This window comes from Ranitomeya variabilis, chromosome 4, assembly GCF_051348905.1.
Source record: "Ranitomeya variabilis isolate aRanVar5 chromosome 4, aRanVar5.hap1, whole genome shotgun sequence".
Taxonomy (NCBI): Eukaryota; Metazoa; Chordata; class Amphibia; order Anura; family Dendrobatidae; genus Ranitomeya; species Ranitomeya variabilis.
In genome coordinates, this window is record NC_135235.1 from 691904339 (window position 1) to 691918199 (window position 13861).

The window sequence follows — 13861 nt, forward strand, 5'->3', positions numbered from 1 at the left end:
CGTTGCAACGATGCTCAATTGGTACCAAGGGGCCCAAAGAGTGCCAAGAAAATATTCCCCACACCATGACACCACCACCACCAGCCTGAACCATTGATACAAGGCAGGATGGATCCATGCTTTCATGTTGTTTACGCCAAATTCTGACCCTACCATCCGAATGTCGCAGCAGAAATCGAGACTCATCAGACCAAGCAACGTTTTTCCAATCTTCTACTGTCCAATTTCGATGAGCTTGTGCAAATTGTAGCCTCAGTTTCATGTTCTTAGCTGAAAGGAGTGGTACCCGGTGTGGTCTTCTGCTGCTGTAGCCCATCTGCCTCAAAGTTCGACGCACTGTGCGTTCAGAGATGCTCTTAGGCCTACCTTGGTTGTAACGGGTGGCGATTTGAGTCACTGTTGCCTTTCTATCAGCTCGAACCAGTCTGCCCATTCTCCTCTGACCTCTGGCATCAACAAGGCATTTCCGCCCACAGAACTGCCGCTCACTGGATTTTTTTTCTTTTTCGGACCATTCTCTGTAAACCCTAGAGATGGTTGTGCGTGAAAATCCCAGTAGATCAGCAGTTTCTGAAATACTCAGACCAGCCCTTCTGGCACCAACAACCATGCCACGTTCAAAGGCACTCAAATCACCTTTCTTCCCCATACTGATGCTCGGTTTGAACTGCAGGAGATTGTCTTGACCATGTCTACATGCCTAAATGCACTGAGTTGCCGCCATGTGATTGGCTGATTAGAAATTAAGTGTTAACAAGAAGTTGGACAGGTGTACCTAATAAAGTGGCCAGTGAGTGTATATCACTTTTTTACTATTTATTCTAGTATTATTATAATTACTATTCTTCAATATTTTTCTGTCTAATATTAATAAAATCTTTTTTCACTTCACCATTTGTCACTGGTATATGAGTGGTGTTTCACACCCTATTTGGTTTTCTCACTTTAGTTACGCACTCACTTGCGTATACATCACTTTTTTACTATTTATTCTAGTATTATTATTATTATTATTATTATCCAATATTTTTTGTTTAATATTAAAAATTCTTTATCACTTCACTATTCTTCACTGGAATATTAGTTGTGTTTCACACCTTATTTGTTTATGGTTCTTTTTGTGCACTTTATCACATATTCCAATGGTTTTTTCCTTAATGATTTAAGGAGTGTGTGTTCCTAAGTATGTGTGCATGTATATACAAGTTGATATCTAGCCCAGTGATTGGTATTTATACTTAATATATTCGCCACCTCATGAGATAGAGTTTTCTTTACTTTGTCGTAAAACTGAGGGCCTGATTTTATGTTTTATTTATATTACGGTATGGTCTTCACGCTTATCATGGCCTATGTCATTAGCTGGGTGGAAACAGATCCCTACACATAAGTGAGATGGGCCGACATCTTTCATGGTTTGTGCGCATGCGCCCAGGTGCCCCGGTGGGTGTTGCCGGCGACGGCGTCTCTCACTGGCTGTGGGCGGATGTCGGGGGCGGCTCCCTGCTCGCACCGGTTCTGTGTGCGGTCGGGGAGTCCTCGCCGGCGTCCTACCTCCAGTCATGACGCACTCGCTGGCTCCACTTTATCTGGGGATGCCGGACGTCATGCGCCATTTAGAACCATGTGCATAATGCATAACACAGTGCGGGGCGGGGATTCCAAAGGTGGCTGACCGCAATGCCCGCGCAGGCGCAGTGTGCAAGCCTGGCTGGGACGTCAGACTGCCAGAGCTTACTGCGTCTGCGCAGGACACCAGTACACAGTGCAGGCGCCGTTTTTTAAACAATAACAGCGCTGAGGGGGCGGCGCCGAAAGCGCAGGAAGATTGGAGTGACGGCAGAGGAGCTGGTCAAGCTGGGGAGTGAGGACCCGCCTACGTGGCTAGAGACAGGAATTGTGGCTAAGTATAAAAACGCTTTATTTGGGGTATACTTGAACCTAAAACTAAAAGAGCGACCTTGTTAGAATGCAGCATTACTGCTGCACAAGGTGGCTCTTTTAGTTTATAACGGCTGGAGAGGGGTGACAGTGGCCCTTTAAGGGCTTCTTCAATCACTAATTTTCTAATACTTTCTCTTTCCAGAGATTTGCAAATTGCCTCTTTAGCGAAAAAGAGGACTTGAACTCTGTAGCGCCACCTGTTGGAAATAGCGATCCTAAAGTCACAATCAAACCTTTAACGAGTCTTGCAATATGACTTAGGATATAAGCCAAATCTGTATCTCAATTCACTGACATGGTGTTTTGGGCTGTTGGCCCTCGTCAGAGTGAAGCATGAGAACTGATTTGGCTAGGTGAGAGGCTCTGGAGTGAGGTCTAAGGGGTAAAGTTCCTCCTTGTGCAGAGTGACATATCAGCTCTGTCTTGTCAAGGTAAGGAGACTTATTCGCCCTGCAATGCTTCTCTGGAAGAGGAACAGAGAAACACCAAGTTTGCGGGCTGTAACAAAGTCCTTACTGAGCTGGAAGAGGCAGGAAAAATATGTAGACAATCCTCTTTTCAAGCAGAGACTGAAGTTTATTCAGAGATTCACAGCAGAACAGTTCATAGAAGTTAGAAAGATGAAGCATGCAGGCACGAACAGAAGTCCAGTTAGACAAAGTAACGCTGGGACATCTGGCCCTAGCCTGGCCAGGGTGTGGCAGAATGGCAATGGAATGGCCATGTTGTGGCACGGCAGCAGGTTGGCAATGTAATGGCCCTGAACAACAGTAGCAGGGGCTTTTTATACATGGTTTAGACAAAGGAAGCTGCACCTTGTAGCAAAGGGCGTATACATGATAACCTTGTATTGCAGAGAGAAACATGGTTTAGAACAAAGAATACAATGACACAATATGACATTAATTAACGTTTCCCCAAACAACATTAAAAATCCTAAATTTCTATGTCACTCTTAGCTAACCTTATTATTCCCATCATGCTTTTAGCGTGTAGCTATAACTCTTCATACACTGACAGCTCTTGATTCTGGTTTCTATCTTAACTCAATATATAACCACTTATTTCCTATCACAGTGCCCTGCAGCTGTTCCACTTAGTCTCCCTGGACTCCATCCATCCTTACTAATGGCACTGAAGTCATTTTATACCTTTATTCTGGGAAGAGCCTCAGCTATTTTAGCAAAGTTAGTTGACTAGAGTTTGTCCAAGATGGCTGCTAGAGCCAACATGGATGCTCAGTATATTATGGCTGACCATTCTCTTACACGGGCCATTTCTCCATTAAAAGCTGTAAAAGCTGTTCGTGCAAATAATCATAATGGTACACTGTCCTTCACAAAAAGCTCGATGAGCTGTCTTTTAAACACATCTGCTGTCATTGTTACAGTAACATTGTCACTTACAAAATATCTTATAACTGATGCTTGAGACGCTCTTTCCTCCTCCTTTGCCTGGCAGGAAGTGCTGGTCTCTGGTTTCTTGGTGCTGCTGTGATCTTTTTCCATCACAGCTTTGTAAACTTCTGGGTCGCAGCGTTGTAATTGTCTTTTTAGATTGGATGCTTTTAAAGGAATATTTTTATCACTGCCTGAGTATGCAGTGATTTTGGCATCACAGTATGTTTTCATCTGGGTCACTTATACAGTGACACACACAATTTTTTTTTTAACTTGAGTCACTGTGAAATGCTCAAATACAGCTGACTTCATAAGATGCTTCTTAGACATTTTGTAATGATGTAAATTCGTTGTAAAAATAATTTTGTCCTGTAAAAAAATGAGATATATTGAAATTCTAGCAAGAATAGGTAATCATGCACTGTATAGTTTAGGATATAAATAAAACAATCTTTGCATAAATCAATAGGACACATAAGTATAAAGTTTGTAAAATATGTTGTTAGATAGCCTTACTCTGAACTTTCAATGTCTGGCTTGTCTCGGGGTACAGCTCACTAATGCTTCACATCATATTTTCACTTCCCCAAGACAGCACACCTGAGAAGGGATCCACCCTGTCAGGACAGGAACTCTACTGAAAATAAAAGGGCGGTACCTCTCCCTCGCTTCAGTTGGGTTTCCTGTCCTGACACGGACCCTCGTGCTGAAGACGGCGGTCACAAGTCTACTTACCCACTCCCGTCCCAGCATGGAAGAACAGGCAGGGCCTGTGCGCTGGTCTTCAGGTGATGGAGGCACTGTCCACCGGTATCGTGGCCTCAGTGTCTGAGCGGAAGTGGGAGCAGGACGGTCAGGAGACCAGGGCTCTTCCGTGGCTGCCGCGCCACTCTCCCCCTCTGCTGGTGTCCACGAGCTCCAGGAGGGGTGGCCGCTTCCAGGTCACACACGTCTAACGTCACGCGCAAGGCACGCTGGGAATGGGTGTGTCTACGTGACATCGGGCGGGCATCGGATCCAAGATGGCGGCGCCCATGGAGAAAACACCATCTGGCTAAAACTTTCCTGGCGGTGTGGTGGGGGAGGGACAATCGATGGGCATCGGAGGAGGTGGGGAGCGCAGTGGATCCCTCATAAAGGGATGACCACAGAAGATGCACGCATCATGGAAGTGGGGCAGCAAGAGCATCAGCAGCAGGAGCTCTGTTGTGATTCGGTTCGTGGGCTCCCCCGGTGGTCTCTTGTGGTACTGGTGTCCTGCAAGCTTTGCCTTCTCAGTTCACCTGTTCCTATCAGGATGTGGGAGTATCCTATTTAACCTTGCTCCTCAGTCATTCTAATGCCGGCCATCAATGTATCCAGAGTGATTCTGTTGCATGTTCCTGCTCCCAGTTTTCTGCTCAGCTAAGTTGGACTATTTAGTCCTTAAGTCTATTTTTGTATGTTTTGTCCAGTTTGCACTTATGTGAATCTCTGCAGCTGGAAGCTCTTGTTGGGCTGAAATTACCACTCCAGTGGCATGAGTTGTCACATGAGTTAAGGTAATTTCAGGATGGTGTTTTGAAAGGGTTTTGCAGCTGACCGCGAAGTCCTCTGTTGTATCTTTCTGCTATTTAGTTAGCGGGCCTCACTGTGCTAAATCTGCTTTCATACTACGTGTGTCTTTTCATCTGCTCTCACCGTTATTATATGTGGGGGGCTGCTATCTCCTGTGGGGACATTCTCTGGAGGCAAGCCAGGACTGTGTTTTCTTCTACCAGGGGTAGTTAGTTCTCCGGCTGGTGCGAGGCATCTAGAGACAACGCAGGAATGCCCCCTGGCTACTTCTAGTGTGGTGTGTAGGTTTAGCATCGCGGTCAGCTCTAGTTTCCATCACCCGAGAGCTTGTCCGTTTATTCTTTGCTTCTGATGTTTCCTTGCCATTGGAAACCATAACAGTATGGCCGGCCAAATGTTTAAGCTATAGGCTGAAGCAGGAGAGAAAAGGAACTGTGTGAAACTTTTTTTTTTTTTTTTTTTCCTTTGTCTGAAGTTGCACTCCAGCTCTAATTGCAGTCTCCTGTTTTCCTCTCCTCTTAACCCCTGAATGGCTCAGACTTTATCTGTTGAAATATGGATCCCCAGAGTCTGGCTACCAATTTGAATAATCTTGCCACTAAAGTTCAGAATATACAAGATTTTTTGTTACATGCTCCTCGGTCTGAACCTAAAATTCCTATACCGGAGTTTTTTTCTGGAGATCGATCTTGTTTTCTAAATTTTAAATACAATTGTAAATTGTTTCTTTCACTGAGATCTCATTCTGCTGGAGATCCTGCCCAGCAAGTGAAAATTGTTATTTCTATACTGCGGGGCGACCCCCAAAATTGGGCATTTTCATTGGCACCAGGGGATCCTGCGTTGCTCAATGTGGATGCGTTTTTTCTGGCCTTGGGGTTGCTTTATGAGGAACCAAATTTGGAGATTCAGGCTGAAAAAGCCCTGATAGCCCCCTCTCAGGGGCAAGATGAAGCCGAAATATATTGCCAAAAATTTCGAAAATGGTCTGTGCTTACTCAGTGGAATGAGTGCGCTCTGGCGGCAATTTTCAGAGAAGGTCTCTCTGATGCTGTAAAAGACGTCATGGTGGAGTTTCCTGCGCCTACTGGTCTGAATGAGTCCATGACAATGGCAATTCAGATTGATCGGCGTTTACGGGAACGCAAACCTGTGCACCAGTTGGCGGTGTCTTCTGAGGAGGCACCACAGAGTATGCAATGTGATAGCTTTCTGTCCAGAAGCGAATGACAGAATTATAGGCGCAAAAATCACTTGTGCTTCTATTGTGGAAATTCTACTCATGTTATATCAGCATGCTCTAAACGAACAAAGAAAGTTGATAAATCCTCTGCTATTGACACTTTGCAGTCCAAGTTTATTTTGTCTGTAACTCTAATTTGTTCGTTATCTTCTATTGTTGCGGATGCGTATGTGGATTCTGGCGCCGCTTTGAGTCTTATGGATTGGTCCTTTGCCAGGCGCTGTGGGTTTGATCTAGAGCCTCTGGAAGTTCTTATACCTTTAAAGGGTATTGATTCTACACCATTGGCTAGTAATAAACCACAATACTGGACACAAGTGACTATGTGTATGACTCCAGACCATCAAGAGGTAATTCGCTTCCTTGTACTGTATAATCTACATGATGTGTTAGTGCTGGGATTGCCATGGTTGCAAACTCATAACCCAGTCCTTGACTGGAAAACAATGTCTGTACTAAGCTGGGGATGTCAGGGAAATCATGGGGACACATCTTTGGTCTCCATTGCTTCATCGATTCCCTCTGAAATTCCTGAGTTTTTGTCTGATTATCGTGAGGTTTTTGAGGAATCTACTCTTAATTCTCTTCCTCCTCACAGAGATTGCGATTGCGCCATAGATTTGATTCCTGGCAGTAAATTTCCTAAGGGTCGTCTATTCAATCTGTCTGTACCTGAACATGCTGCCATGCGAGAGTATATTAGGGAGTCCTTGGAAAAGGGACATATTCGTCCTTCTTCGTCTCCTCTTGGAGCGGGGTTCTTTTTCGTAGCTAAAAGCGATGGTTCTTTGAGACCTTGTATTGATTATAGACTCTTGAATAAGATCACAGTCAAGTATCAGTATCCTTTGCCATTGCTGACAGATTTATTTGCTCGCATTGAGGGGGCGAAGTGGTTCTCTAAGATTGATCTTCGCGGTGCGTATAATTTGGTGCGAATTAAGCAGGGGGATGAGTGGAAAACCGCATTTAATACGCCCGAGGGCCATTTTGAGTATTTGGTGATGCCTTTTGGTCTGTCAAATGCCCCTTCGGTCTTTCAGTCTTTAATGCACAATATTTTCCGTGAATATCTGGATAAATTTATGATTGTGTATTTGGACGATATTTTGATTTTTTCGGATGACTGGGAATCTCATGTTCAACAAGTTAGGAGGGTTTTTCAGGTTTTACGGACCAATTCTCTGTTTGTAAAAGGTTCAAAGTGTGTTTTTGGGGTTCAGAAGATTTCTTTTTTGGGGTACATTTTTTCCCCCTCTTCTATTGAGATGGATCCTGTGAAGGTTCGGGCTATTTGTGACTGGACGCAACCGACTTCTCTTAAGGGCCTTCAGAAATTTTTGGGCTTTGCTAACTTTTATCGTTGATTCATAACTGGTTTTTCTAGCGTTGTCAGTCCTTTGACTGATTTGACTAAAAAGGGTGCTGATGTTGCAGATTGGTCTCCTGCTGCTGTGGAGGCCTTTCGGGAGCTTAAGCGCCGTTTTTCGTCTGCTCCGGTGTTGTGCCAGCCTGATGTTTCACTTCCTTTTCAGGTGGAAGTTGATGCTTCCGAGATCGGAGCGGGGGTGGTTTTGTCGCAGAAAAGTTCAGATTGTTCAGTGATGAGACCTTGTGCGTTCTTTTCTCGAAAATTTTCGCCCGCCGAGTGAAATTATGACGTCGGTAATCGGGAGCTTTTGGCGATGAAGTGGGCATTCGAGGAGTGGCGTCATTGGCTTGAGGGTGCTAAACATCAGGTGGTGGTCTTGACTGATCACAAAAATTTGATTTATCTTGAGTCGGCCAGACGTCTGAATCCTAGACAGGCGCGCTGGTCGTTGTTTTTCTCCCGGTTTAATTTTGTGGTTTCATATCTGCCAGGTACTAAGAATGTGAAGGCGGATGCCCTTTCTAGGAGTTTTGAACCTGATTCCCCTGGTGATTCTAAACCTACGGGTATCCTTAAGGATGGGGTGATATTGTCTGCTGTCTTCCCAGACCTGCGACGTGCTTTACAAGAGTTTCAGGCGGATCGGCCTGATCGTTGTCCGTCTGGTAGATTGTTTGTGCCGGATGAGTGGACCAATAGAGTCATCTCGGAGGTTCATTCTTCTGCGTTGGCAGGTCATCCGGGAATTTTTGGTACCAGAGATTTGGTGGCTAGGTCCTTCTGGTGGCCTTCCCTGTCTCGGGACGTGCGTACTTTTGTGCAGTCTTGCGATGTTTGTGCTCGGGCCAAGTCTTGTTGTTCTCGGGCTAGTGGGTTGTTGTTGCCCTTGCCTGTTCCTAAGAGGCCTTGGACACACATCTCTATGGATTTTATTTCTGATCTCCCTGTTTCTCAGAAGATGTCCGTCATTTGGGTGGTGTGTGACCGCTTTTCTAAGATGGTTCATTTGGTGCCCTTGCCCAAGCTGCCTTCCTCATCTGAGTTGGTGCCCCTGTTTTTTCAGAATGTGGTTCGGCTGCATGGTATTCCGGAGAATATCGTTTCCGATAGGGGATCCCAGTTTGTGTCCAGATTTTGGCGGGCGTTTTGTGCCAGGATGGGCATTGATTTATCTTTTTCGTCTGCATTTCATCCCCAGACAAATGGCCAGACGGAACGTACTAATCAGACCTTGGAGACTTATTTGAGGTGTTTCGTGTCTGCTGATCAGGATGACTGGGTCTCCTTTTTGCCGTTGGCTGAATTTGCCCTTAATAATCGGGCCAGTTCTGCCACTTTGGTCTCCCCTTTCTTTTGCAATTCAGGGTTCCATCCTCGTTTTTCATCTGGTCAGGTGGAATCTTCGGATTGTCCTGGAGTGGATGCTATGGTGGATAGGTTGCATCGTATTTGGGGGCAGGTGGTGGACAATTTAAAGTTGTCCCAAGAGAAGACTCAACGTTTTGCTAATCGCCATCGTCGTGTTGGTCCTCGTCTTCGTGTTGGGGACTTGGTGTGGTTGTCCTCCCGTTTTGTCCCTATGAGGGTCTCTTCTCCTAAGTTTAAGCCTCGGTTCATCGGTCCTTATAAGATTTTGGAAATTCTTAACCCTGTATCTTTTCGTTTGGACCTCCCAGCATCCTTTGCTATCCATAATGTCTTCCATCGGTCATTATTGCGGAGGTATGAGGTACCACTTGTGCCTTCTGTTGAGCCTCCTGCTCCTGTGCTGGTTGAGGGTGAATTGGAGTACGTGGTGGAGAAAATCTTGGACTCCCGTGTTTCCAGACGGAGACTTCAATATCTGGTGAAATGGAAGGGCTACGGTCAAGAGGATAATTCTTGGGTTACAGCTTCTGATGTTCATGCTTCTGATTTGGTCCGTGCCTTTCATAGGGCTCATCCAGATCGCCCTGTTGGTTCTGGTGAGGGTTCGGTGCCCCCTCCTTAAGGGGGGGGGTACTGTTGTGATTCGGTTCGTGGGCTCCCCCGGTGGTCTCTTGTGGTACTGGTGTCCTGCAAGCTTTGCCTTCTCAGTTCACCTGTTCCTATCAGGATGTGGGAGTATCCTATTTAACCTTGCTCCTCAGTCATTCTAATGCCGGCCATCAATGTATCCAGAGTGATTCTGTTGCATGTTCCTGCTCCCAGTTTTCTGCTCAGCTAAGTTGGACTATTTAGTCCTTAAGTCTATTTTTGTATGTTTTGTCCAGTTTGCACTTATGTGAATCTCTGCAGCTGGAAGCTCTTGTTGGGCTGAAATTACCACTCCAGTGGCATGAGTTGTCACATGAGTTAAGGTAATTTCAGGATGGTGTTTTGAAAGGGTTTTGCAGCTGACCGCGAAGTCCTCTGTTGTATCTTTCTGCTATTTAGTTAGCGGGCCTCACTGTGCTAAATCTGCTTTCATACTACGTGTGTCTTTTCATCTGCTCTCACCGTTATTATATGTGGGGGGCTGCTATCTCCTGTGGGGACATTCTCTGGAGGCAAGCCAGGACTGTGTTTTCTTCTACCAGGGGTAGTTAGTTCTCCGGCTGGCGCGAGGCATCTAGAGACAACGCAGGAATGCCCCCTGGCTACTTCTAGTGTGGTGTGTAGGTTTAGCATCGCGGTCAGCTCTAGTTTCCATCACCCGAGAGCTTGTCCGTTTATTCTTTGCTTCTGATGTTTCCTTGCCATTGGAAACCATAACAGAGCTCTCACCAGATGCCTTGCCAAGCCACCAGCATACCAGGAGGAGTAGCAGCTTGAGTGATCGGAGCGGCAGTCATCCTGGCCGGCAAGACTCCTCGACGTCCAGAAGGGACATTGTATCTGATCAGCTTCCGAAACTGGTACCCTAGACTGACAGCAGTGGTGAGTGATCTATGTAAATGGTCACCCTTATGGTAACAGGGTCCATTTTTCTGCTTGATTACTAGGGGTTGATGAAGTTTAGCAAAGAACAGAGAATGTGCCCTTTGCAAAAACCCACTGGCAGTTCAGTGGCAGAAAGATCTCTGCTGACTGTATCAATAAAACCATACGGGAATAGATCCCTGATTTCACCACTAGCCTTAGGGCTATAATACAGGTGGAAGTAAAAGGCTCCTTAAAGGCAGCCCTTAAAAAAGCTGGAAAAAGAAGCCACAAGGTGCCTACTGATTCAGAGGCCTCTCTAGGGCAGGAAGATTGGGAAAGATCCTGTCTCCCTCTGCCTCCTCCTCCTCCTCTCCCCAGTCCTCAGAATCCTCCTCGGACAGTGATATAGCGGGCCGACCATGTTTCCCAACTGAGGATGGCGAGAGACTTGTCAAAGCAGTCAGGTCTACAATGGGCCTTAAGGAGGAAAAAACACCTAGGTCATTAGAGGATGTTATGTTCTGAGGTTTGGAGGAAAAAAGGAAATGCACGTTCCCTGTCAATGCAAAAATAAAGACATTAATTGATAAGGAATGGAAAAAGCCAGAGAGGTCGGGTACTTTACCTTCTTCATCAAAGAGGAGGTACCCATTTGAGGAGAGAGACTCCGAAGCTTGGGAAAAAAATCCCTAAAATTGGCTAGGTCTTCAAAAAAATTATCCCTACCATTCGAGGACTCAGGCGTACTAAAGGAAGCGCTTGATAAAAAGGCAGATGGCTTTTTAAGACACATCTGGGAAGTGACAGCAGGGGGATTAAAACCAGCAATAGCTGGGACATGTACTGCACGTGCTCTCATGATCTGGCTACAGCAGATAGATCAGCATTTCGGGGTTCAAAGTGCTCACCACATATCTAGATAAGTTCTTTAAGGGGTCTAGTTTCCAAAATGGGGTCACTTGTGGGGGGTTTCCACTGTTTAGGAACATCAGGGGCTCTCCAAACGCGACATGGCGTCCGATCTCAGTTCCAGCCAATTCTGCATTTAAAAAGTGAAATGGTGCTCCTTCACAATGGTTTACCCCCACATGTAGGGTATCGGTGTATTCAGGAGAAATTGAACAATAAGTTTTGTGGTTCATTTTCTCTTTATACACTTGTGAAAATTAAAAAAATTGGTTCTGAAGTAAAATGTTTGCAAAAAAACAGTTAAATGTTCATTTTTCCTTCCATATTGTTTCAGCTCCTGTGAAGCACGTAAAGGGTTAATAAACTTCTTGAATGCTATTTTGAGCACCTTGAGGGATATGGTTTTTAGAATAGTGTCAAGTTTGGGTATTTTCTGTCATGTACACCCCTCAGTGACTTTAAATGTGAGATGGTCCCTAAAAAAATGGTTTTGTACATTTTATTGTAAAAATGAGAAATCGCTGATCAACTTTTAACCCTTATAATTTCCTAACAAAAAAAATGTTGTTTCCAAAATTGTGCTGATGTAAAGTAGGCATGTGGGAAATGTTATTTATTAACTATTTTGTGTGACATATCTCTCTGATTTAAGGGCACAAAAATTGAAGGTTTGAAAATTGCAAAGTTTAAAAAAATGTTTCGCCATATTTCTGCTTTTTTCATAAATAATCGCAAGTAATATCGAAGAAATGTTACCACTAACATGAAATGCAATATGTCGCGAAGAAACACTCTCAGAATCAGCATGATCAGTTAAAACGTTCCAGAGTTATAACCTCATGAAGTGACAGTGGTCAGAATTGTAAAAATTGGCTCGGTCATTAAGTACCAAATCGCCTCTGTCACTAAGGGGTTAAAGCTAAAAAGTTTGTATTTATTTGCAGCAAATGGGAAATTGACAAAATAATAAAGAAACCATGCTTTCAGACCTCAAATATTACAAAGAAAACAAGTTCTTATTCATATAGAAGCAACAATACTAATGTTTTAACTTGGGAAGAGTTCAGAAATCAATATTTGGTTGCATAACCATGATTTTTAATCACAGCTTTCATGCGTCTTGGCATGCTTTCCACCAGTCTTCACATTGCCTTTGGGTGACCTTATGCTGCTCCAGGCACAAAAATGTAAGCAGTTCTTATTTGTTTGATGGCTTGTGATTATCCATCTTCCTCTTGATTACATTCCAGAGATTTTCAATGGGGTTCAGGTTTGGAGATTGGGCTGGCCATGACAGGGCCTTGATGTGGTGCTCCTTCATCCACACAGATTGACCTAGCTGTGTGGCATGGGGCATTGTCCTGCTGGAAAAACAAATCCTCAGAGTTGGGGAATATTGCCTGAGCAGAAGGAAGCAAGTGTTATTCAAGGATAACCTTGTATGCGGCTTGATTCATACGTCCTTACAAAGATTAACCTGCCCAATTCCAGCCTTGCTAAAGCATCCCCAGAACATCACCGATCCACCACCAATTTTCACAGTGGGTGCAAGACACTGTGGCTTGTACACCTCTCCAGGTCTCTGTCTAACCATTAGATGACCAGGTGTTGGGCAAAGCAGAAAATTAGACTCATCAGAGAAGATTATCTTACTCCAGTCCTCTATGGTCCAATCCTTGTGGTCTTTGGAAAACTTCAGCCTGGCTCTCCTTTGCTTCTCATTGATGAAAGGCTTTTTGCTAGCTTTACATGACTTGATGCCTGCCTCTAGGAGCCTGTTAAGAACTGTTCTTTCCATGCACTTCACCCCAGCTGCCATTTGCCATTCCTTTTGTAGGTCACTTGATGTCATCCTGTGGTTGCTGAGTGACCTTCAAATAAGATAACAGTCAGCCCAGTCACTGGAGAGTTGCTTTTGCCCTCTGCCGATCTGTATCTTTGTTGTCCTCAATGTCTGCTGCTTGACCTTGTTATAATGGACTGCCATTTTACAAATTTTAAGAATGGAGGTAACATGGCGCTCACTGTATCCCTCTGATAGTAAAGCCAGATTTGAGGCTTTCTTTTCCTCACTCAAGACTTTTCTTTTCAACTACTTTCACATGGTTAAAAGTTATTTTTTAATTCCTATTACTTTTGGGATAGTGCCATCCGCTTGTCCTATTGTAAGAGGATTGTGAACACCACAGCAGGGTTTTTATACTTTCCTTCATTAAATAAGATTTGGTTTAAGTGATCACCTACTCAGAAGCACATTAAGTAGAGTGAGGTGTACTTTGGTTGGAATTCAACTGAAAATGGAATAGAATGGCTGTCAGACATGTAGAGATGGTGATTTTTAGAAAACCGTGCAGTGGTCTCTTAATTTTTGCCAGAGCTGTATATCAGACACTCACTTCGGTGATTTATCTTTTTGGATTTCTTTAGATATCAATATTTCTTTTGATCTTTCAGATCATTTCTATATCTAGCCTGGTTCTTGCCTTGAACTTTGGTCCTTGGGCTTCTGTATCCACCCTGGGAACTTTTCTTTGGTATTCTCCATGGTGCTGT

The 13861-nt window shown here is 44.5% G+C and overlaps 1 protein-coding gene across 1 annotated transcript in view; it reads left to right on the forward strand.

Moving 5' to 3' along the window:
* LOC143767626 (uncharacterized) overlaps nt 1-13861 on the forward strand; it is a 498682-nt gene that overhangs the window by 146433 nt on the left and 338388 nt on the right. The window lies entirely within an intron of this gene.